We start from the raw sequence: 25878 nt of genomic DNA on the forward strand, positions 1-25878 counted from the left end.
ACAGTATTTGTTTCTTCAGTAATGAACCATTGCCTCAGAAGCTACTGCGGTTTCTGTGCACACCTTAGGGACAGGGAGCTCGAACCAGTGCCTACTGCAACTTATTCAACTCCTGACAATGGCCCAGACACCCCTCCCTCTGCACTTCCTCATTCTCCTGCAGCCACAAACTTCTCTGACAATTGGGGGACACCAGAGTCGCCGTTCTTTGGCTTTCTGTTTTCAAAGTAGTCAGACAGACTGTCATCACCAGTCCTGGTGCACTAACGCCAGCTCTGCCCGGCCCGCTCCTTTGGTACTCTGCCCGGTCACTCCCGGTATATTAGTGCCCGCTCTGACCGCACTGCGCTGGTCCGGGCTTACCTTACCTTATGTCAGAATCCACAGTCCAAAGAACTCTCTCCGTGTCCCCAAGTAGCCCGGCTCGCTGTCTTGACAACTTGCACCCACTAACCCGGCGTCACGGCGTGGTTGAAATATTTCCCAGAGAAACCGGCTCATGCCAGGGAGCAACTGCTGCCTTTAACCACGTGATGCGTGTGCACTGACTAAAACGAAACCAGTGGTGGCGGGGCGGGCCACAGCAAAGCAACTTCCACGCACAGCAGAGAGCCCGAGGGAACACGAACCCAAAACACACAGCATTAGTTTCAAATCGCAGTGTCGGAGGGGTGGTCGCTAAGCCTTACCTAGCAGTCTCTGGGCAGCTGAGACCTCGGGTGGCTGTGGTTTCCTCTCTGGGCTCCGGCAGAGGTTGGCTCCTTGTTTTGTCCGCGGGTGTGGTGAAGCAGCTGTCAGCCTGCGGGTGTCCCCAGCCCTCGTGGTCTGCTATCTGCTGGTCCGCCCGCTCTGGAGTCTGTTGGTCGTCCTCTTCCCCGGGCGGGCGCTGCACCGGGGGGGGGGGGGGGGCCTGGCGGCGGAGTCCCGCCCTACACGGACTCCGAGGAAAGCCGGTCCTAATGCTGCAGCCGCTACGGGCCCTGACAATGAGAGAACCCTGAACCGCAACTCCCCCCGCTCCGCTCCCCACCCTGTGGATAATTAGAACAAGCACGGAACTGCACCACAGAGGAGCCGGCAAGGGAGCGCGAAGACACGCTGAGATGAGGTAGGAGATGTGTGTGTGTAAGCGCCAGGGGTTCTGTGTGGTGTGTGTGTATGCTCGGCGGGGGGGGTTCTGTATGTGTGCGTATGCGCGGCGGGTGTGTTGGGCTGTATGTGTGTTGTGCATGTGTTGTGAAGAGCCTGCCGGAATCTGAGCGCGTGTTCATGCGCGCAACCTGATCCGATTCCGGCAGGCTGTGTGCGTGTAACATTCTCTTGTCCGCTCTGCCTAGTCCTTGAAAGCAAATAGGACTGAAACGATTACAATAGACTCGCTCTGCGACAGCCGGGGCTTTCGCCCCTGCAATCGCAGGCGCGAGACCTAAAAAGGAAATGGTGAATAAAAATAATTATATTTAGTTCTCTAGAATATGGCTAGATTGATTATTGCAGAACAGCCCGGTTTGAGCTTGTTGTACGCCACACCAGATAAAAGACATAGGTTTGGCAGGAGCACTTTTGATGCAGTTTTCTTTTTTTCGCCCAGGCTCCTGGACCTGAAAAGTATCTATAGGGCGTTCCTTTCTTGTAAAATTCAAACATGCCCACCCCTCCAGCCACTGGCTGAGTGCCATGTCATGGTAATCAGACCATTCACAATGCTGTATTACAGCGTTGTGATTGGCTTAGGGGAGGGTGCCTGGCTGTCTGCTTCCTGATCCTGTCGAAAGTAGGAGAGCAGGAGCAGAGAAGATGCGGGACCCGGCCTCTGGGTAAGTTCTAGTTTTCCTTTATTAGCGTTCCCCCTTGCACCCAACACCCGTGTGAGACCGGTCCCGTCCCCCGGACTCCTGCCCCACCATCCGCGAGCCATGCCGGATGCGACTGACTGCACTGAGGTTGCTTGGAGCAGTTTGAAGTTTTTATTAAAACAGCTGTCTACTAAATAAAATAACATTGTATAAAAACGTATCAGCTCGTTACTGTCAGATACTTTTCCCACCTTTGCAATCGCTGGCTGGTGTGGTCTTTGGTGGTTCACGAAAAATTGATAATCTGGAGCAAATTCCTTTACTGGGCCGTTCCTCTGCTATAGGAGCGGCCAGACCCGTTTGGGGAGGCCAGAGCATCTGCTCTGATGCTAGGCCTGTCCATGGTAAAGCCAAGGTCCAGAACCTGTTATGCGACCTAGGAGAGTGTACTGCCCATGTCTTGGGTCAATTACATACAGCAGTAGTGGCCACAGACTTATTTTTGGGAATTTATAGTACTTGGCAGATTCTTTGTTTGCCCTAAGTTGGCAGGGTATGCTCAGACGTGAGTCCCTTGCTCACTTAGCCACTGGATTCAAGCAAGCCCGGCAGAAAGCGGCTGGAATGCCAGAAACCGGTCATGGGAATCTTTATTCCGGTCCAGGGAAGACATGGCTCGGCAGTTTGGGCTGGACTGTTCCCATGAGGCACAGGGTCAGACTGATTTGCATATGGCCATGTCTGAACTGGGGTGGCGGAGTGAGCTAAAGAACGGTGATTGATTAAACCCAGATCAGTTGACTGGGGGTGAGTGTTTGTATTGTCAACGCTCCAACCATCACCCCCTTTGGTTTCTCTTAGATACTTTTTGTCTGACACAGAGGAGCACAGCCTTCCATCTCTCTTATATAAACATTTCTGCTGAGATGTGAAAACTCGAACTGACAATCTTAGACAGTGGACCCACAACTCGCTGAAAAATGTGTATAAAAATAGAATCCAAACTGCCCAATATCAATTTCTTCACATCAACAGAAGTAAGTACTCCCCAGAGTACTCAAACCTCTTTTGTGTGACCAGAGCTGGTGTCTCTATGACAGCCAGTCACCCGGAGGTGAAAGGACATCTGCACTTCCTGCTCATGGTCTGCCTAGAGCATAGAATTCTGCATACTTGCTCCAAGAAAGGAGTGTGTCTGGACTTGGACGAGCTGAGACTGTCTAGGAGGAGAATCCCAGCTTATTCCTGACATGAGGAGTAACCAGAGATAGCAAGAGAATACCAGGAAGCAAAGGCACATGTGACCCATACTCTGAAGTGGGCGGTCCTTCGTTCTCCCTAAACAGTTCTAGTCATGACCTGCATCATGCTTTCTACAGAAATCAAGCATCGATTGAGATCAGCAGCCCATTTTGGTTGAAAGATGTGTGTGTGCCCTGATAGCCCAAAGTCATCCATAACATTGAGTTCGGCTGAGAGGCTTAATTTGTGTTCCACTGTCCTGTCTGCTCTTGGCTTAGGGGGAGTGCAACTGCTGAAGAGGTGTGTGCCGTAAGGGAACTGCTGTACTAAAATCCTCAAAGTCTTGAAGTTCCAAGAAAGGTTGCTGCAGCAAGCCCGACAGCTCAGAGGTCACTACCCCATGAGCAGGACCATTGCACATGTCCGTCCTCCACCCACCCACACTGTAGCTTCCAGACACAGGTAACTGCATTGATTACTATGAATGAAAGACTAAATAGCTGTATGAGACCTGCTGCATAAGATGAGACTTTTTCACAAGTATTTCATGAAGTTAAAAGCATTGGGTACACATACACCTTGGGGCTCATTGAGTGAACTGCAATAGTGCCTAGTCAGTGCCGTCTCCCATATTAGACGCCAGGGATTACAGACTGGTGCACTCCGTTAGTGGGAGAGACAGGTTCCAAAGGGTATAGCACCTCAAAATAACAAGCATGATTCCAATCCTTTGTTTCATTCCCCAATTGTGGAGGTTAGTATTAAGCAATGCTGTGCAGTTAAATACATTTATTTCATTTAAAAGGCAAGAAGTGGGCTGAACAATACATTATTGTGTCTTTTGGTTGATTGTTGAGTTCTGAACTCTTGTTTCCCACACTACCCCCCTTTGACGACTCTCCCTCGCTACCGTGTGAGTCAAGTGTAGAAAGGTTGTACTTGCCCCACTTTTTCGAGTCATAGTAGAATGGGTCCCCGGACACCAGTGAAAAAGACCTCAACCACATTCTTTGGAGTGCAGTAGCCGTGTCTGTCCCAGGGCACATATGGATGTGTGTGGTATATACGGGTCCTGCCAAAGAAGATGCCATTATAGTACTCCCATAACTTACCATCAGTGGCTTGTGGCCACAGCAGTAGCAATTAATCAATACTACCCAGCACACCTTTCTGCGAAAATTCCAACCTACTCTTCCTGTAGTTAGTAACATATGTGTTAGGATTCAGGTCCAACTGTGTCATTTACAAATACACCAATGACACTTGTGGATACTTACTATTGTACACATGTCAGAGCACTACACCTATGTCAGAAGTGTAGGGGAGTAACAGAGGGGTTAAGTGTTAAGTGAAATAATGTACTGACTGTAAAATAAAAGACCACACTGTCCTCTATCACCTTTCTCAATCCAATCCACCTATCTTTTGTGTGACTGCTGCTTACACCGTTTAGTCATTTAAATCGTCTAGAAAGCAATTTTAGTATGCCTTTAAGGTCAAATTAATAAAAAAGAGCGATTTTAACGAGCATGTTATATGCAAGATAAAAAAAAGCAGTGAGCATCGAGTGGTCGACATGGGGCAAGCTTGTGAACACAGAACATTAAAAGAACATAGTGGTAAAACGTAATGAGCATTACATGGAACACATAGACACACTATGGGCCAGATTAGTGAATAATACAGGCAAATATTATAAATAATAAATGAAAATGTAATATGATCTACATGGCAAAATAAATAATTCTGCAAATCAAACCAAAAAGCACTATAACTGTAACGGATGCCCCTAATTGGGCAAAAGAATTGTACAATCAGGTGGCGGTCAGCACTACTGACAAGCAAAGACTTCCCACCTATGCACAAATCCTGGTTTGGTGCAAACTCCAATTGCGCTAAAGCAGGACTATTGCTTCTGAGGTAGTAATGAACCCCACAGATTTTTGGCAGCATGATTTTCACAGGTAAAGTTTAGTTAAATGTATGTGGGCAGACACTGTACATTTAGATGTTGCACTCCACGATTTGAAACATTTCCTTGTTCTGAGGTCTGAAACTTGTAATGGTGCAGTAATTATGCACTTAGCAAATATTACACCAGGTAATATCGATATTTACCCGATGTGCAAACTTTCAACCTGAGATTGTATAGGACCAATAATATGTCCCTAAATTATGCTCCTTTAAAACGTTTTGGGAGTGGTGAATAGAATCAACCAATCGATTATGAAACGGAATGTTAATGCAGTGGATAGGATCTCTTACTGGCAACTGTCTCTTGCCATCACAATCTGTTCTCCACGAAGAACATGCGTTGGGTGAGCAATATTACCTTTGGTTCAATTTTCTCAAGTAGGTAAAGGTAGGACCTACAATACACATAAACATTAGTGGAAGGGGTCTACACAAGTATACTTGCAATTCAAAGGACAGCTCAGTTGCTCAGTCCCATTGACACCAGGTCCAGCCGAACTGCATCAATCTGGAGTAAATGTAATCTGTGAGGTAAATTGCATGGCAGAGACGTTTTATTAATAACTAGGCTAGACCAGTCTGTTTGAGCAGTTGTTGGGGAGCAGTACTAAATGTGTTGGAGATTAAAAGTTACATTATTGAAAAGGCTTGTAGTGAAAGAAGCTCAGCAGAATTAACTCTATTAAATTGCAAGTGGAGGGACACAGGATCTTCAAGCACAAGGGACGCATTTGCATGTTTCTGACTAGCATGGAGGTACACTACCAGTACATGGGTCAGGGGGCTCCTAAAAGCTCACCCTGGAACCAATGGCACCAGTGTGGAAGCAATTGGGGATGACCTAGAGCACCAAACTACCTGGCAAGTCGGCCACATAGAGCACTTTCCGTCACTCTCATCTGAACATTGAACTAACGGCCACATGCATCAACCTATTTAGGAAGTGCAAACGGTGCAAATCGGTAAATTCGGCCGGTTGCGAATCCTAAATAAGTTTTTGGGAATCATCATGCATTTTTGGGAAATTCGCTATTTTTAGCGATTTCCAAAAATGCGATTGCTTTTAAGGAATCGCAAATTTGCGATTCCTTAAAAGCAATGCATGATTGTTTTTGAAATTGCGAATTCGCAATTAAGGGGTGCAAATTACCACGAGGTTGAATCTCGTGGTAATTTGCGAAAAAGTATTAAAATGCTCAAATTTGCATTTTAAACACTGTCATGTTACAGACACACATGTCCTTAGGACATGTGTTTGTGAAACATGCACTTTAAAATAAATTTCAGGGATGCGGGGGGGGTCCTGACCCCCCCCCCCGCACCCATGGAATGCATTAACATTTTGCGAATCGCTAATTGAAATTCGCAAAATGTCAATGCCTTCCCATTGATTCCTATGGGCCTTTTGGCCCATAGAAATCAATGGGAATTGCGAAATCGCAAATTAGAATTCGCATAATATTTGCGATTCGGTAAAAATTGCGATTTTTACCGAATTGCAAATATTATGCGATTAAAATCATGCATCCCATTTTGCGATTCCTTATTTGCGATTCCCTAAAAATCGCAAATAAGGAATCGCAAAACCTTACGATGATGCATGTGGCCATTAGTGTCTTGGGAAATAACTTGATTGCCTATGGTTTAGTAACAGGAGCAAAAGCCAACAGGGTTTGTACCTTGTCAGCTGCCTTGACCAGAGCAGAGCCAACATGTCAGTCAGTCTCAGAAAGAGACCAGGACCATCATAGATTTGCAAGGACTAGAGAAGGGTAGTGAGAAGATCTTGCAGACTATTGTGCCTATTCTCAAAGTTAAATTAATATGTGAATATGTGTACACATGTAAATGTACTCTTATACTTTGTAGAAAATATACTTCTTCTGGCTATTCACCATTTATAAGATCAAATGTATTATGAAGTGTAAACCTACATTATGTCTCCATCTGCTGAATATATGGGATTTAGCCTAAGAGTGTAATGCTACTATTAGTAATTGTTCACATGTAGGCAGAGAACTTTAAAAAGATTGCAAAGTATTGATTGATAAATATTAATGTACATTCATTGTATAAATATATTGTAAATGTATATCAAATTATAAAATGAAAAATGCCATACCACTATTAACTTAATTTTGAGTGGATTATTTATTTAGCTATATTAAGTTAAATTAAACTATTTTTTAAATATTTAAATAAAACAAATCCCACCTAAAGTAAAGTGTTTATATCTATATATTATGTATCAAAAAGGTCTTACGAGTTTTGTATAGAATTAATTTAAAAATGTACTACTTTTTTAAAAATCAGTTACATTCAATTTTAAATTAGCAGATATAATATGTGTATATATATATATATATATATATATATATATATATATATATATATATATATATATTTTATGATATACAATTTATTTTTAATATATTAAGTGTATGTATATTTTTAAAAAGTCACAATACATTAATTTATTTTAACATTATTCCTATGGATGTTATTTTAAGTCCTGACCATTATTATTTTCTATGTGAGGGTATGACAATATCAGTGGTTTCCCATGTGTGGTGCTCCAGGTGCTCCTTCTGGAGTACATTTACAACTGATTTGGGTCCCTTTTAACAGTAGTAAATTCAGAAGTACAGTTTGTGAATAGGAATGGGCTTGCTCTTTTTTGGGTTGGTGTGCATGCCCCTCCCTTAACCCTTCCATAAACCCCACCATAGCCGTCCATTAAACCCTCCTTAATCCTCCCAAACCCCTCACATTTAGAAGGAAGAATCCATCTAATCCCACATCCGTTCCAAATTGACTTCTAAAACGTGGAAATAGGTGTGTGGAGATCTCTGCTGTCAGGGGAAAGATTTCCACACAAAAAAGATAGGCAAGGCGAGGGAAGAGACCTCCGCATGTATGCTAGTGATTAGCATTTTGTAGTACGGAAGTAGTACTATAGTAGTATTACCGCATGTGCTACAACATGCAATCTCTAAATAGGCCCCTAAATGTGTTGGAGATTAAAGTTTACATTCTCGAAAGGAGGTGCACTGAAAGAAGCTCTGCAGAGTCATCTATATTGGCTTTCAAGTGGAGGGCTCCCTGATTGTCAAAGACAAGACACATGTTTCAATTTTTTTGTCTTGGTTACAAACATGTATGGATGCAATCAGTGTATTGGTTATGATTATGGTGCCTTTAACTTTCGAGTCATTGGCATGCAGAGCCAGGCTGGCCATACTGCTAATGAGGCATTTTTCGAGTGACTGCAGACTAGTGACCCCCTCCATCACGCCATTCTGGTCACGGACTCCTGCAGTGTGAGGCTCGTTTGAATGGTTATGCCATGAGTGATTTTGATTTCCAGTCCTGCCCTCATGGCATTGAACTCTGTTTTCAATCTATGCAAATAGTTTGCTCAACTCCTTCTCTCTGTGGGAGGTGTAAAAGTCCTCTGAGAGGTAGTCTGAGAATCCAAATTAAAGTAGAGTGTTAGCTGCATATACAAGATAACTCGTACCTGAGGCCAACACCACATCTCTCTGAGCCACAAACATAAAATAAGCAACATCGAAACAGAGGCAAGCCCTGAAGAACTAAACAGGTCAGATCTTTTGTGACTGCCTGAGAAATGAGAATGTCTCACTAAGAAACAAGTAGTGAAGAATTAATGAAATTTGAAGAGGGATGCCACTGTCATGTCTTGCTTGAATTTCTTGACTGGTGGTGCCCAAAGTTGCCAAAAGACATCGAGAAACTATGACCACACTGTCACTTTCGCCTGCAGCAGAAAGGAGTCATTTTTAAGTATCTCAGGCCCACAGATGGGCTGCATCATGCTGCAAATCTATGAGAACCGCAGGAGCGAAATTAGGAGCTCACAGAGGATAATAATTTGTTGCGTGACATTTAATGGACATTATAGGCAGGTTAATTAAAATATGTGGTATGAATAATTAACATTGTGACGTTATTAATTATTTGTGAAGTTCACATGAAATATTAGCACGAGCTCTATCCAGCATATAAATAGTTTTGAAAGAAGATTTTTTTTCAAATTGTGATAGGAATGAAGGTCTTCTGTCAGAATACACAGTCTTTGTGTAAAACGCCTAGACTTCAGTTTTCTTTTCAGTCATTTCTCTTATCTACTGTAGCGCGAACGGGAAAGGCCTGATCAGAGATACACAAAAGAGCCAGAGACGTGAAGCAAATTTCTTCCTCTGCTTTTATCGCGTTACAGGCGAAGCAGCGCGAGCCTGGGTGAGACAGATGGAACGCACATGTGCATCCCAGACAGCGTTTCTAACCTGATGATAAAACCATTCAAAGGCCTTTCCCCTCTCCTAGACAAAATGCTAATTCAGCGACGGCTCGTGGAGGGAGTTACGGTGGGGCAGGAGGGTGGGGAGGGGGAGGGGCAGGGCGGAGGTTGCTAAAAACCGGCATATGGATAATTGCAGGTAAGTAAACAATTTAATTAATAAAACGAATTTCGTAGCTCGCACTGCATTGCATTTTGCGATGCAAGGCGCACTACGAAATTCGTTTTATTAATTAAATTGTTTACTTACCTGCAATTATCCATATGCCGGTTTTTAGCAACCTCCGCCCTGCCCCTCCCCCTCCCCACCCTCCTGCCCCACCGTAACTCCCTCCACGAGCCGTCGCTGTGCTAATTCATTGGTTACAGGGGACCAGAGGCATGTCCCTGGTTATGTGGGACCAGGTGCGCGGTGACGTATTGTTTCCCAGCTAACACACGCACTCCACGCCAGATCGTTTTCTCATGGGTAAGAAAACATAAGCGTCAATTTTAGTTTAATTTGCATTCCATGCTCAAGTCCATGCGTTGCTCCTACTGCGCACTGGTTTCTGATGAGGCTCAGAACGAGCAGTGCCTCTTGTTAGCAGCAGCGACGGCTCGTGGAGGGAGTTACGGTGGGGCAGGAGGGTGGGGAGGGGGAGGGGCAGGGCGGAGGTTGCTAAAAACCGGCATATGGATAATTGCAGGTAAGTAAACAATTTAATTAATAAAACGAATTTCGTAGTGCGCCTTGCATCGCAAAATGCAATGCAGTGCGAGCTACGAAATTCGTTTTATTAATTAAATTGTTTACTTACCTGCAATTATCCATATGCCGGTTTTTAGCAACCTCCGCCCTGCCCCTCCCCCTCCCCACCCTCCTGCCCCACCGTAACTCCCTCCACGAGCCGTCGCTGGTTAGCAGGGCTTATGAGGGACGGGTCTCAGAATCCCAGTAAAGAAAACTTTACAGGCGAAGCCACTAATCGATTTGCGAGTAATGACTGTAAAACCCGTGAAGTCACTCCATTTATTTATTTTTATTTTATTTTTAAAGTTTTATATAGCGCGAACAAGATCTTTGCAGATATCAGAGCGCTTTACAGAAACAGTAGGTAGGATAAACAAGACTCTTAAATCAATATGAGATTCCGTAGACAGTGAGTTGCAAAAATAGGGTATCAATCATACAAGAGTATACAGAGTAATAACAGTCAAGAGACAATAATATGGAAGCAGTACAATGTCTAAACGGATAAGATTATAGCACCCCAGAGGGTGAGTAAACACAATGTTGAAAGCAAAGCAGTGGTCAGTAGTGGGTGCGTTGCAGGTTATTGAGGCACTCAAGTCCTAGTGTACAACCCAATAAACAAGTTGGAAATCAATAGTATAGCATCCGTGCAATGAATTAGACCCAGAAGCAGAAAAAAAAAAATGGACTGACATAGATAAGTATTCAGACAGCCGATAATGTGGGAGCCAAATACTGTCATTGTTCTAGTATCAATAGTGTTCAGGTGTATTTAGCCATAAGGATGGCCTTCACCTCTTTCTTGAAGAGTATAGTGGACGGGATAAGCCTGGTTTCTGGCGGGAGTGCATTCCAGATCCTAGGTGCCATTCCAGAGAAGGAGCGTTTGTATGTTTTTTCCTTCCGGAATCTCCGTGGTTTCAGGAGGAGAGTGTTTGTGCTTCTGTTGGATCTTGAGCCTCCTGATATGGTCAGCTTATGAGAGAGGTAGTTGGGTGCCTTGTGGTGTACGGCCGGGTGTGTCATACAGGCAATTTTCAACTGAATTCTGGCTTCAATAGGCAGCCAGTTCAGGGCTTTTAAGTCAGGGGATATATGCAAGTGTTTTCTTGAGCCAGTGATGAGTCTCGCGGCCGCGTTCAGGGAGGCTCTTAGGGGAGCCGTTGTTGTCAGGGGGAGCCCGCTGAGAGCCACAATTCCGTAGTCTATGCGAGGAATGACTAAGGCTTGTACCACAGTTTGGAAGTCCTTGGGTGGTAGGAAGGGTTTGAGTTTTCTCAGCGTGTTGATTTGGAAGTTGGCTCCTTTAGTTGCTATGCTAATATGCTGCTGCATGTCGAGATTGCAGTCCAGTGTGATGCCAAGGGATTTCGCTGAGTCCACGATGGTGGGTTGGACATTGAGTGCGGTTAGATGATTGAGCCAGGTTTGGGTGATGGCCTTTTTCGCAGGAGGAGAGATCAGAAGGAACTCAGTTTTCAGAGCATTTAGTTTGAGGTGATTGTCGGCCAGCCAAGCTTGGGTGTTTCTTAGTGTGGCATTCAACAGTTTGATGTCTTCAGGGGATTGAAGCTTGAGGTAGAGCTGAGTGTCATCGGCATACATATGGAAATGTACCTTAGAAGATTGAAGCAAGGTGGTGAGTGGTTCTATGACGAGGTTGAGCAATGTGGGGGATAGGGAGGAACCTTGCGGGACGCCCAGTGTTACTGGCACAGGCGAGGACAGTGCGTTGTTGATCTTGAACCTCTGAGAACAGTTGTGCAGAAAGGACGTGAACCATTTGAGAACCGTCCCGGATATACCTATTCTGGTATTTAGGAGCTCCAGTAGATTCTCGTGTTTGACCGTATCAAATGCTGAAGAGAGGTCAAGAAGGATGAGGAGGCAAGACTCATTGTGATCAAGGATTTGGAGGGCATCATCTATTATGTGTGTCATGGCCGTTTCCGTGCTATGCTTTGCTCTGAATCCGGATTGGTGAGAGTTGAGGAGGTCAAACTGCTCAATGTGTTTTGTCAGTTGGAGTTGTACGCATTTTTCTAACAGTTTTGCTAGAGTGGTGATATTGGTGATAGGACGATAGTTGTTTAGGTCGGCCGGGTCAGCTGTGGGTTTCTTGAGTATAGGCGTGACTTGCCCAATCTTGAGGGAGTTTGGGATGAGCCATTGTTGCAGGGAACAGTTAATGATTTTAGTCCAGAGTGGGAGGAACAGGGGGGTGAGGACTTTAACAGCATTGGCAGGTAGGGGGTCTGTGTGATGATTGGCGGGTTTCAAGGTGACCAGCAGCTTGTGAATTGATTCTTCGGAATAGGTGTCGAAGGACGTCCATGAAGCGTTGTTTTTAGCATGAGTGTTAGTTATGCATATGGAGCCGGCGAATCGACTTGCATCCTTGATGAGATCGCTTCTTATAGTGTCGTTCTTTTGCTTGAAGAAAGCAGAGAAGTCTTCACAACTTGGGATAGCCTTTGTTAAGTTGTTGGCTTGTGGAGGTTGCGTTTTGGTTTGGGTCTCGACTAACTCGAACAGTTTTTTTGGTCGGTTTTTAGCTTGATCCAGCTGTTGGCTAAAGAATATCGATTTCGAGCGTTTGATTTTTCTGAAGTAAGCGTTTCTCTTACTCTTAAGCGTTCTGAGGTTCAGTGCTGAGGGGTCCGATCTCCACGCGCGCTCAGCTAAGCGCATCACACGTCTGTCTTCATTGAGTCTGCCATCGTACCATGGGTTCGAGTTCTTGGTGGAGACTCTCTTCAATTGCAAGGGTGCGGCTTCATTGATTATTGTAGACATGGAGTCTAGGTAGCGGTTGGTCAATGAATGCACATCAGAGACGTCAGTCGGGGGAAGAAGGAGACTGCCTGTGTGGGCAGGCAAGGACTTTGGGTTAAGGCTCTTCAGGTCCCTCTTCCAAATCTTGGTATTGGCAGGTTGCGCCGGGTTAAGTTTGACTTTTTCGTTGATGAAGAAGGTGATGATGTGGTGGTCTGACCAGTCACATGGTTCGATTGCGACTAGTTGGGTAGAGTCTTCTTTGGCGATGATAAGGTCAATGATAGAGCCTTTTTCATGTGTCGGACCGTTGCAGATTTGGGTGAGGTCAAGCGCGTCGAGGAAAGTCTTAAGGCTCTTCACCACAGTGTCTTCCAGGTCATTCCAGTGGAGGTTGAAGTCTCCCAGGTAAATTTGATTGAGCTGTCGACTGGCGTTGGTGGATATCGTGTCCATTAGTTGTTGGGAGAAGATGAAGTTGTCACCGGGTGGGTGGTAAATAACATGAAGGGAGCACACAGGTTTGCCCTCACTAGTAATCTCAAGGCAGATGAGTTCGCAGGAGGAGAGGGAGGGGCCTTCAGTGACAGCTAGGTTGCTCCTGTAGATGCATGCGATTCCCCCGCCCGTCTTGCCATTCCTGTCGAGTCTAATAATGCGATAGTTGGGGGGACTAGTATGTCCATTATAGGTGTGGATGTTTCAGTTAACCACGTTTCAGTCAGAATGGCTAGATCAATGCCCCTTGATAAGATGAGCTCCGCGATGCCAGAGGAGTGTCTCCGGGCCGATCTGCAGTTGAGCAGGATACACTTTAGTCTAGGGGTGAGGAGGGTGGGAGAATGTTCTAAGGAGAGGGGGATATTTTTGAGATTACAGGGGACAGAACTTCTGTCGCTCAGTGTGGGTGGCTTTGTGAGAATCGTGGGTATGGGGAGGTGTGTTGTGGGTGAGCGTTTTGTGGGACCTGGGCCATAAGAGCAGAGTAGATTGTGTAAGTCTCGGCCCGAAAGGGTGTTTAGGGTGCAACAGGGACGGCCGGTGGTCTTGCGATCAGGGATAGAGGGCCAGCGCGGGGAGAGCAGGGTGGAACGGTTTGAGGGGCGAATGGAGTCCTTGTTGGGCGGGGAAGTGTAGGGTAGTGGGTGCCTTGGGTGTGTGAGAAGAAGTTCTTTAATGGTGTGGAGCTCTTCCTTGACTTGTAGGAGGGTGGAGATGATCATGTCCAGTGTTGGATTGGGGATGGAATTGGAAGTGAGAGCAGTGGGTGAGTGTTTGAGTCGGGTAAAGGGGTAGGAACTGGATCGAATGTGACGGGATGTGCGCGCGATGGAGCAGGGCACTGCGGTCCGAGTAGGTGGGGTAGCGTTCGAAGGATGAGAGCGTTTGTGAACAGGGGGCGGGGATGAGCACAGGGGGCGGTTGATAGCGTGAGTGATGGCGCTTGTGGTAGGCGGTGTGGGTGAGTTGAGGGATGAATGTAGACTGGAGAGGGAAGGAGTGACAATAGGGGGGTGAGGGCTAAGAATGGGAGGGGATAAAGGATAAGGGGTTATGTTGAGGGAGGTGGTGTGTTCCGTGAGTCTGGCCGATGGGGTGGGGTAGTGGGGAGTGAGAGTGGGGGGGGAGAGAGGGTGAGGGTTGGTCATGTCGCGGGACGCGGGAGGTATGCTCAAGGTGGTGGAGGTGGGTTCTGCGTGACTTGTGTGAGGAGTGGGGTGGGGAGTAAGGAGGGTGGGGGTATTGGTGATGTTTGAAGGGGGATGATAATCGCCAATGCATGAGGGGTGTGGGGAAGTGAGATCGGATGGTTGATCGATTACAGCAGCATCTGCGACGTTCGCAGAGGTTGTGTGGTGGGGGGTGAGGAGGGTGGGGATAACGGGAGTGAGCAAAGGGGGGTGATCTTCGCTAGTGCATGGAGGAATTTGGGGGATATGAACGGGTGGTATGCAATGGGAAGTATGATCAGGAGGGTGACTGATTACCGCGGATTGGGGAGGGGAGAGCTGTGAGATGTTCCTCAGCTGTGATGGGGTGCGGCTGGTGTATATGGGGGAGAAGTCTATGTCTGTGATTGAGAGGTGTGGGGCAGCTACAATAGATCGGTGGGTAAATTAGTTCATGGGTGGGTTAATATAATGGATCACGATTGAGAGCTCTGGCGTTGAGCTGAATGTAGTCAGAGCCACACTGGGAAATAAAAGAAGCCCTGGGAAAAATGTTCAAACCAACCCCGGTCACTTCTTCCCCACTCTCTATTCCTCTATCTATCCCTCTTCTGTATTTCTCCTCTATTATCTCTTCACTCGCACCCTCTGATTTTTCCCCATCCTCTCTCTTTTCACTCATCTCTATCTCTCTCTGTGCTTCTGGTGCCACTGTGCCTACTGTAATAGCGTCGAAAAAAGGGACAAGGGGACCCTACTCACTGAGGAACCAGGGTAGTGATATTATTGTCAGTAACAGTGGTTTCTTTGGAATAGTAAAACCAAGTATTGGTAATCAAATGCCCAATCGTAATGGAAGTGTTAGAGTGAGAAGAAACCATATACACCTTTTGTTTGGTTTAACACAATTGTGTTTCATATTTCACACAAAAATACAATGAAAAGATAGTGCGTAGTGTCCCCAGTGAAAAACAGGAACCTAGTATTGGTGACATATTCTGACAATTTTTACAATGTTTCCAAAGTGTTACGAAGTTGACCATTGGCAACATTATACATAATAAACAGCAACTATATACAGTGACTAGCAGCCCGTCCCGACGTTGTCCGGGTATGAAATGCTTCCGGCCAGTAGTATATTGTTTTGTAGGATTTCGTTTTGATAGCATTTCTTATCTTTGACAGGCCTGCGAAACGCTCCAATTCACAGTTCACTGCTGATGCACTTAAGAGTGCGCGTTCAGTAGTGTGTGAACTCGAGTTACCCTACTTTATTTTACCTTGCAATATTATATAGCGCGAACTTGACAACATGGCATGAGCACAATTTACATTACAGAAGAACACATTCATTTGTCGTAGGCACGGGGAGACAAAGCGATTTGCCTGGAATCACAGGATGTTGAGCTGATGCCGAGATTCGAACGTAGCTCCCCAGGTCTAAAGTTCGCAATTCTAGAACTTGTGGCGGGAGGTGTGTCTCAAAGTGTATGTCGGTGCTGGCCATCAATAAGAGAGACCTGTGCATTTTTCAAATGGGTGGTGAAAAAATATGAGTATGTTGCTGGAGATGTGGGCCGCCGTGCCACCAATGTACTCACCGGGGGAGGGTAAACACCCATTATTCCACAACTTTCTTTCCACATACCATCACTCCGCATACTTTCATTACGAAAGTACCATGACTTCGCAATGCCATTATAACGCATGGCATTACATTTTATATGCTTTTACCACGCATACATTTAAAACGAAATTTGTTGTAAATGCGGTAAAAGCATGTTTTTTTTGTTGTTTGAATAAGGTAAGTATGGATATAGGGGTATATGTTTTTGGGTACTGAGGTATATGTTTTGGGGTGTTTGGGTATTTTAAGGGTTCAGATATAGTTTTGGGTTATGGGGTACAGGGGTAGTTTTAGGGTTTAGGGATAGGTATGGGTTTTGGGGTACAGGGGTATGTTTAGGGTTCAGGGCTAGGTGTGGGTTTTGGGGTATAGGAGTATTTTTAGGGTTCAGGGGTAGGTTTGGGTTTTGGTGTACAGGGGTATTTTAAGGGTTCAGGGCTAGGTTTGGGTTTTGGGGTACAGGGGTATTTTTAGGGTTCAGGGCTAGGTTTGGGTTTTGGGATACAAGGGTATTTTCGGGTTCAGGGGTAGGCTTGAGTTTTGAGGTACAGGGTTATTCTTAGGGTTCAAGGCTAGGTTTGGGTTTTGGGGTACAGGGGTATTTTTAGGGTTCAGGGGTAGGTTTGGGTTTTGGGGTACAGGGGTATTTTAAGGGTTCAGGGCTAGGTTTGGGTTTTGGGGTAAAGGAGTATTTTAGGGTTCAGGGGTAGGTTTGGGTTTTGGGGTACAGTGGTATTTTTAGGGTTCAGGGCTAGGTTTGCGTTTTGGGGTACAGGGGCATTTTTAGGGTTCAGGGGTAGGTTTGGGTTTTGAGGTACTTGGGTATTTATAGGGTTCAGGGCTAGGTTTGGGTTTTGGGGTACAGGGGTATTTTTAGGGTTTAGGGATAGGTTTGGGTTTTGGAGTACAGGGTATATTTATTGGGTTAAGATGGTTTAGTGTTTAAGGGTGTTGGGGTATTTTAAGGAGTAAGGGTGGGTTATGAATATCTGGTGCAGGGGTATTTATAGGGAGCAGGGTGGGATTAGCACACAATATGAGACATGCCATGAAGGGCGGAACGTACCACACGCCCCCAGCGCTTGCCACGCCCCCAGCACACACCCACAGCACAATGCAGACACGCCCACAAGGGACTACTTTGCTGGCATGGTTCTTTTACCTTTTAAATGTATATGATGGGAGTCTGCATAGCCTATGTCCTTCTGCTGCAACTGCCCTTTCCAATGCTGTATTGGGTGTTGTGATTGGTGCTGTGGTTCCTGAGATTACCCTCCTCAAAGGTTTGGGCTCTCTCTTTATTATATTAGTATGGATACTTGCTGATTTAATTGTTCGCTTTGTCTTTTTTTGTCGACAACATTTCAACCCTTTGTGCAGTATAGGGTCTCATCAGGACCTAGAAATATAGGTACAACTAGGAAAAGAAGAATAAAGTAAGCATTTGGCCCATTTACCTGCACAAATGCGACAGAATGGAGCAGAAAGGCATTGAATTAAAGGGTACGTGGACAGTGGACTGCGCAGCTGAGAGAAGAGTGTGTGCCAACAGTGAGTGATAGCAAAGGAAAAAGATACTCACAAGGGAACCCAGTTGGTTACTAGTTATGTGAGAAGGAAAAAAGAAAAGAATGAAAAGAATGATTTGACCAAAAGGGCAACAAAAGAAGTGAATTGTAAGAATTCTCCTATCTATTGCTGTTAATAGTTTACAGTGTGGAGAACTTACCCCAAGTGAGGGTGAAGGCTGGCAATCAGAGAGTAGCACAACGCTAGTCATGAAGCGATGACACACAATAGCGTGTGTGGGCTGATATTGTGATTAGGAACTCTGTGGAAAAAGGGAAACTGCCAGACCTGCGTGGAACATGATATATGCAAGATCATACAGGGGTTGTAAATGGTTATGTGAATTACCTGAATGTGGTTGCTAAATACAGGGGGTGCTGTCGCGCTGCCCTGTGTTACACGGATTGGAGCGATATGAAGGTCTGTAACCTATGAACACCGGGGATTGCGAAACTACTAGGTGATAATGAGCGCTCCAAGGTGAGGAAGCAAGGCTCTACTGGTAAAGACCAGGGGTTCTTACCTAACTGCGGTATTAGGCACACAGGCGGTCTATGCGTGATTTCAGTCATGGCGTGAGTCTGTCTGCTTGGGTCTTCACTCAAAAATATTCCTGTGGAAAGCAGGACTCATGAATTAAATCCAAGCATCAAGGAGTGGGTGAAATACGTTAATAAGACGTCCATGTGCGCACGCAAATGCACTGTATGGCTCTTACCTTACTAGCGATGGAGTTCCTTAAGCGCATGACGATCCAGCGCGCAAGTAGCCTAAAGGCGTCTGTCTGTTTGCTGAAAGGTCAAATGACAGTGAGCCTGTGCCGCTTGGCCCTTAAGTAGAACATTATCCAGCCGAAACTGGATTGACCAGCTGGCATCACTTTTGATTGCCGCAGCACGGTGTCATCCGGTTTTCAGTGTCAAAAGGAACAAGCATTGGCATAGCCAATAGGTCTCGCCTTTGGGATTTTATAAGTGTTTAGCCATGCAGCACACAAGCTGCGAAGTTACAAACATCAGAAAGTACATTCATCAGACGGTCACATTTCATGTGTCAGTGGCAGGACCAGAATAATTCCACCCTGCATGCCCTGTGAGAAGGATTAAGCAAGAGCATTAACAACAGAGATGTGGTGGTGCGAAGGAGACATGGAAGGCAGCAAGGCAAGGGGTGCCAGCCAAGGCGGGAACCTGGTCCATCAAACGGAAGGCGGTGACTTGAACCATGCAACAGGCCTCATGAACAAATGCATGCACTCAGGTGATGTGTGATCTTTTGATTAAATGCGAAATCAATGGTCATTGATTTACAAGATGGTTTGAGTAAACTAAATTTGGAGTACTCTCTTTTCCAATATTAAATTGATGTGCATCCAAAGAATCTAGAAGGCAGCCAGTCACCTACTGCTATGCACTGGCATGATGAGATGCCAACTGAAGGCAGCCAGTCACACTGCACCAGCTGCTGAAGGCAGCCAGTCACCCTGCTTCTCTGCACTGGCACTGTGAGATGCTGACACTGCACCGGACACACGCCCATGCACCGCACCTTGGCCTCTTTGCTGAGACTGCAGACATGGCCCAACCTAGGAGGGCAAGAGGTTCTGCAGGGTGAGGGCAGAGAGGGTCCCTCCGCTCATGGACAGGGTTAGCAGAGTTAGCAGAGGTGGGACTCAAAAACATGCTGTGCTACCACGAGAACCATGAACACAAAAACATGGAAAAGGAAGACGGCATTAAGTACAACATGCCACAGTACACTGATTGACGGTTACAACAGGTACATGTGGTCGATTTTCATTCAGTACTTATCCTCACCACCACCATGGCTCAGTTAGGACATATCGCCGGCCCCTCGGAAGTAATCTTGCCTACCTGGAACGTCCCCGCATGAATAACACTCATTAGAAAAGACAGGTAACACAGTATCTACTACGTCACAAGATAGATATAGCTTTCTTGCAAGAAACTCATCTGCCTCCTACTGATCAGACCCGCTTTGTCGCAAGCTGAGGAACACACAGATATTTTGCGAACTACAGTAACTACGCAAGGGGCACTGCAATACTCATACATAAGCGGCTTCCCTTCCATTTGAATTCAGTGCTCTGTGACAGTGAAGGTAGATATATTGTTGTACTGGGCGCCTTAATGGGACACAAAATAGCATTGGTCTGTGTCTATGGCCCCAACAATGACTCCCCTGACTTTTATTACACTCTGCTTTCCAAATAAACACAACTAGCCCGGTACCCCTTTTGGTAGGGGGAGATTTTAACTTTGTCCAGGATTTATTGCGTGACATCACATCTAGCGCTCCCGATCCCATACCACGAGCGAGGAAGGCGCTGATCTCACTTTGCGAACACTTCGCCCTGAATGACATAGGTATGTCACATAGTCCAACCTGCACTGACTTCACCCACTACACTAGCAGTCATAACACATGGACAAGGCTCGACTATTGGCTGGTATCCCCAGATTCAACCAGCTGGTGCCAAGCGGTCAAGACACTCCCACGAACACTCTCAGACCACTCTCCAGTATTGTTAACTTTAAAGGTACAGTGCCCAACAGTTTTAAAAGGCAGGGGCGATTCCCCAGCCGCGCGCTAGATGATGAAGTATTTCGAGGGGAACTACGGGAGGCAATAGAAGACTACTTTGCCCTTAACACTGGCTCAGTAGACACCGCAACAATTTTATGGGAGGGTTTCAAAGCTTACATGAGGGGACTATGCATATTCAAGAATACCGGTGTATTGCAAGACTTACCCAACACGTTAGCCCGACTAGAGAAGGAATTATGAAAATTAGACACTGAACAGCTCCAGGCGGCAGGCCCGACCTAGACAAGCGTAGGCTTTCCCTACTCATAGAATTCAGAGACACCGCTGAAAGGGAAATACTTTTTAATGGGAAAGTATCATAGCGCCAGCGACCAGGTCAAACACTAGCTCAAATGATTAGATCCCCCTATAGTAAGGCATACATCCCTGAGTTGACAACCACATTGGGGCAACGAATGGACCCACTGGACATCCAGGAGGAATTTCTTTCCTACTTTAAGGCTTTATACATCACTAAATTGGGCACAGATAAAATGGATCAAGAGAGTTATCTATCCGAGGTGGCGTTAGTGTACCTTGACAAGTTCATGCAGGACTTTCTGGCCATACCCATATCGGAGGAAAGCACAGATGAGGCCATCTCTGCTCTGAGGAGTTCCTCAGCTCCAGGACTTGACGGTTTCACAGCAGATTTTATAAAGGCTATAAAGGTTTATTGATTCCCCAGCTCCTTGAAATGTATGCAGAAGCCCTTGAGTGGCAGATACTGCCTCCCACCCTGCGTGAGGCGGTCATTATTTTACTTCCCAAACCCGGCAAGGACCCCCTATTATGTGGTTCCTATTGACCATTGTCACTGTTAAGCTTAGACTACAAAATACTGGCAAAGGCGCCGACTGTCTCTCTTAATGCAGTCTAAAGTTTCCCCGGCCCAATCTGGATTCATACCACACCGATCGACTGCATTCAATATACGCACTTTGTTTCACACGTTGCACAGAATCAACCCTGAAAACCCTGTGGGGGCTATCCTATTAGATACAGAAAAGGTGTTTGATTCCTTGTGAATGGCCTACCATTTTATTTATCATGCAGCGCATGAGAATGCTGTTTGGTTTAATTTACACTACTGCCCTGCTATGTAGCCAGCCGACGGCTCGGTTCAGACTAAGCAGTACATTGACTCCCCCTTCTCACTTTCACGCGGCACCAGACAGGGCTGCCCGCTGTCATCAATGTTGTTCATTTTAGCGATGAACCCTCTCATACGGCACTTACAAGAAAAATGCCTACATAGAGGTTTACAGTTTCGTACCAGCCTGTTACTAGTCTCATTGTATGCAGATGATACGATTTTAGTTCGCAAAACCCAGACTAACTTGGAACCCCTCATCAGGGAAATCTTGCGTTTTGCTGTGCATTCCGGACTGGGAATCAACTGGCACAAATCTGTAATTTTTCACTCACTGCAAGTACAGTCCAATGGGACCTGGAATTCCCTCTGGAATGGAATACTGATTCCGTTAAATACCTAGCCATACATATTCATTTTAATACAGAACATATTATTTGCCGTAATTACGGAACAGCTATTTCTAAACTGGAGGCACAGATTGAGAAGTGGCTGCAACTCTCACTATTCATGGCGGTCGAGTTTCCCTTATTAAAATCGCCGTGCTTCCAAAAATGTTATATTTATTTAAAAACATCCCTATTCCCCTCACAAAGAAATTCTTTTTAACTCTTCGTTCCCATTTAATAAGGCTAGTGTGGGGCGATGGACACCCCAGGGTAAACTGGAGGTTGATGACGCTCCCCTGAGATAGAGGTGGTTTCGTGGTCCCCGGTTTCAGACTATATTATTTAGCTGAGCAGTGCAGTTTTGCACAGGCATGGTATCACCCTGACGCCAGAATCCCATATCTCCGACCAGAGTTGGACTTAGTCCTACCAAACACTTTAGCGGCGATATTACCGAAGGGTTTCCCCAAAGACCCCAATGATATCCAACCCGCATCAACCACTAGCTGGGCTTGGGAACACTTGCGTTGTGTTACACATACTCCACTGCTCTACTCCTCAGATCTCCCACTCCCAAACCCTAAATGGATACCTATAAATAGCAAAAAGGTAATACAGAAGACTTGTCACAAGATTGACATTACTAAGATGGGCGACCTATTCCCAAACGGGCATGTATTAGACCCTGATGATGAATCTCTCTTTTCTGACACCACATTCATGGAAAGATTCATCCTTTTGCGAATTCATTCTGCCTTGCGAGCTACCTTACCAGACTACCCTCTGGAACCCCCTTCCTTCCCCCCACTTACTAAGGTGATTGGCAGCGAGAGAGGGATACACATAGTCTCCCAGCTCTATAAGGCATGTGCTGCTACTATGCCTGTCAATGATGATAAAATATGCAAAACATGGGAAGAGGACTTGGGTAGTCCGATCTCGGACAAACAATGGGATGCCTGCGGTGCGGTCACGAAAAAGGTCTCCCTCAACAGCTTCGTAGGATGTACAATACCCCTGGCAGACTCCATAGAATAGACCCTGCTATATCGCATCATTGCACCAGATTCCACGCTCCAAACGCCAACTTCACTCTTCTTGCTTGGACCTGTCAGAACATCCACTCATACTCGGTGGCCATTCATGGGATGATGAGTGATATGATCAAGGTCCCAATGACCCCCTTACCTGAGATTGCATTGCTGGGATATGTTCTACAGTTCCTGCAGGCAACTTGCAGGTTTGTTGCTATTTGTTTACTCCTGGCCAAAAGGCAATTGACAATCCACTGGGGTGGCAGAGCAACGCCCTCGGTAAAAAGATGGCTGAAGAGCATGGCATCTTGCTCTACAAACAGCGACATATACGCAACAACACCCTCCCCACTTTCAGGCCCAAAGATGTCTGGAGACCTTTCAGGGCATATCTTCAGGCACAGCAGCAAGTCCCTCCCACACAGGCGGACCACGGTATTGTTCCTACCAGAGTGGGCTAAGTTGTCACAAGGCACACGTCACTACTCAGCTCTTAGATTGTATTCTATTCTTGTTGCCACAGGTGATATATGTCAAGTCCTTGAGTGTATACACCGCTTATGTTAAACATGTAATTGAAATGGCTAGTGCATTAGTGATGTGGGGATTCGAGGAACACGCCTTGGGGTAGTATACAACTGCACAACATTGTTGACTGTACCATGAATGATGTCTATTTTACCTACATGTACTTACCAAAAGATTTTATTGGTTCCAGTGTACTGCTGTACTTATATCTAAATGCAATAAAAAGTGTTAAAAAAAATGGAAAGTACAACATGCCACTACACTACTAGAAGCCTTGGTCTGAGGATTTCTAATTCAGGCAGCGTCTAACTGCGAGCCAACCCAGATGGAACCTCTGGACAGGTATAGTTTTGGGGACACGCAAGCAAGTGTTTTTTCTGGGTAAGCGCCTGTATGTTATGCATGTACATTTAAATTGGGAAAGGAAGTGCAAAGCCAATGGCGAGCAATAATTTTAAAATCGAGTGTCGAGGTTAAATCTCTGGAGAGCAACAAGGTGAAAAATGGTTTCAGAGGCACGAGGGTAGAAACAAAAAGACCTACAAAAAGTGCATTAGCATTATCCAGCCAATAAATAACTGCAGCTGCATAAAAAAGCTCTTTGTGAAAAGAAAAGGCGTGAGAGAGCCCTGCTGATACTTGCAGTGTTCTGCAGTTCACAAGTTCAGATCCCGGCAAGGGTGACACATGCCTCCATCCTTCCAGGGTCGGTAAATTGAATACCATTGTAGAGAGTAATAGTAGCGCCTGTCATATACAGCACATCGAAACGACTGAAGTGTAATATGAAGCACTATCTAACAAAAAAATCAGTTGCTTGCGGGACAAATTCGAACAACCACATAGTAAGGATGTTGGTTGGACACCCTTAACTCCACGTTACCCAAATGGTCTGTCTGGCGGACAACAGAGGGTCATGGGTGATGGTGTTAAAGGCATCCTCTTTAGAACTGGGCTGGGTGAGACATCCCTTTCTGAGCTCCCTGGGAAGTGGCCAACTGTCTGCACTGGAACAGAAACACGGCTGGTATAGACAGAAAAGACTGTCAAGAAGAACGAGGGTGAGAGCGAGAGTAAAGGAGTGTCAACAGGGATGCACTGCCATACTAACTGAAAACAGATGGCCCCTGCGTGCCGCTGCTCGCTCCCCCATGTGGATGCCACCACAAGCACGAGTGCTTGAAAAGAGCTGACCTATTTCTAAAGGTCATCTCCATAGGGAGCGCATGCGCTCTGCGCTAGGCTCGACCTAAAAAGTGATGAAAGACCTGCGAATGGAGGTCAACGAGTGAAAAATTACATTGAAATAGAAAAACAAAATCGCACTGGGGCATTGTGTGGGCTGCTGAAAGCAGGTAATAAATGAGAGTCCATTATGTTTCGCAAACAGTTGTGAGGCTGAAAACAGGAAATGTTGGTGAGTCATTAATAAATCTGCATTTCTATAAGCGTAGGCTGTGTAAAATGCAGAGTAATTAATGCACTCAGACAGACAAAGGTTGTACATAGTTATTTCATAATTCAATCAATTATTTCGACAATTGAGACCACACAGGGCCTCATGTGAAATAGCAGTGAACAAGTCGCATACATTGCCAGCTTATATCGGCAGGCGGTGCGAATGACTCGATAGTGGACTAAACATTTATATATCAACATTCAATAGATTATTTCATTTTTTTTAAAATGTCTTTATTAAGTTTTTCCAACAATAGGTTATTTCAATAGTGGAGACCGCACATGGCCTCTTGTGTAAACATGATGAATAAACCGCTTACATTGCCAGAACATGTTGGCAGAAGGTGCGAGACACTAGCAGCAAAAGGGGGGGGAAGTTGTCATATACTAAAACCCATTAAAACATAATGCCTGATTGTATCACCTCATGTATGCAGCGCACAACGTTTCTGTATTCATGTGTAACCGTTTCTGGCAAATATGAGACAATAATTCAAAACGTAAGGTATATGCATATATTACACACAATTGCATGGTGCACCATTCAGTAATGAATACCATAACCAACCGTTTAGTCGCCTGGCTGCTAGAGTGAAGTGATAACTGCGATGGGAAACAGACATCAATAGGCACATTGATGAATGAAACCATCACAACCAGTCAGAATAGTCGACATCCGTATTCATGTGTGTTTCAGGTGGCATTGACTGTATGTAGTGGTCTATCTATTAGTATGGGGACCTGTGACAGAAAACTGAGCATTCAACATTAGTATGTTAATGTGGTCACAAAGCCTCGCCATTCTTCGGCAGAATTGAGTCCATTATCTATGGAACTGATTCTCTCTATCCAACGACATTCATGTCATTTTAGAATTTGTGAAATGTCACCACCTCTTTCAGGGACGACGGCCATGTCAATAACTAGCCATCTGATCTCTTCTGTGGTGTGATTTCTTTCATTTAAATGAGACACCAAGGGAGCATTGGCAACAGAGCGCCATATGCGGTTGCGATGTTGTTCAATGCGCGCTTTAACTGGTTGTTGAGTTTGTCC

This window comes from Lissotriton vulgaris, chromosome 3_1, assembly GCF_964263255.1.
Source record: "Lissotriton vulgaris chromosome 3_1, aLisVul1.2, whole genome shotgun sequence".
NCBI classification, from domain to species: domain Eukaryota; kingdom Metazoa; phylum Chordata; class Amphibia; order Caudata; family Salamandridae; genus Lissotriton; species Lissotriton vulgaris.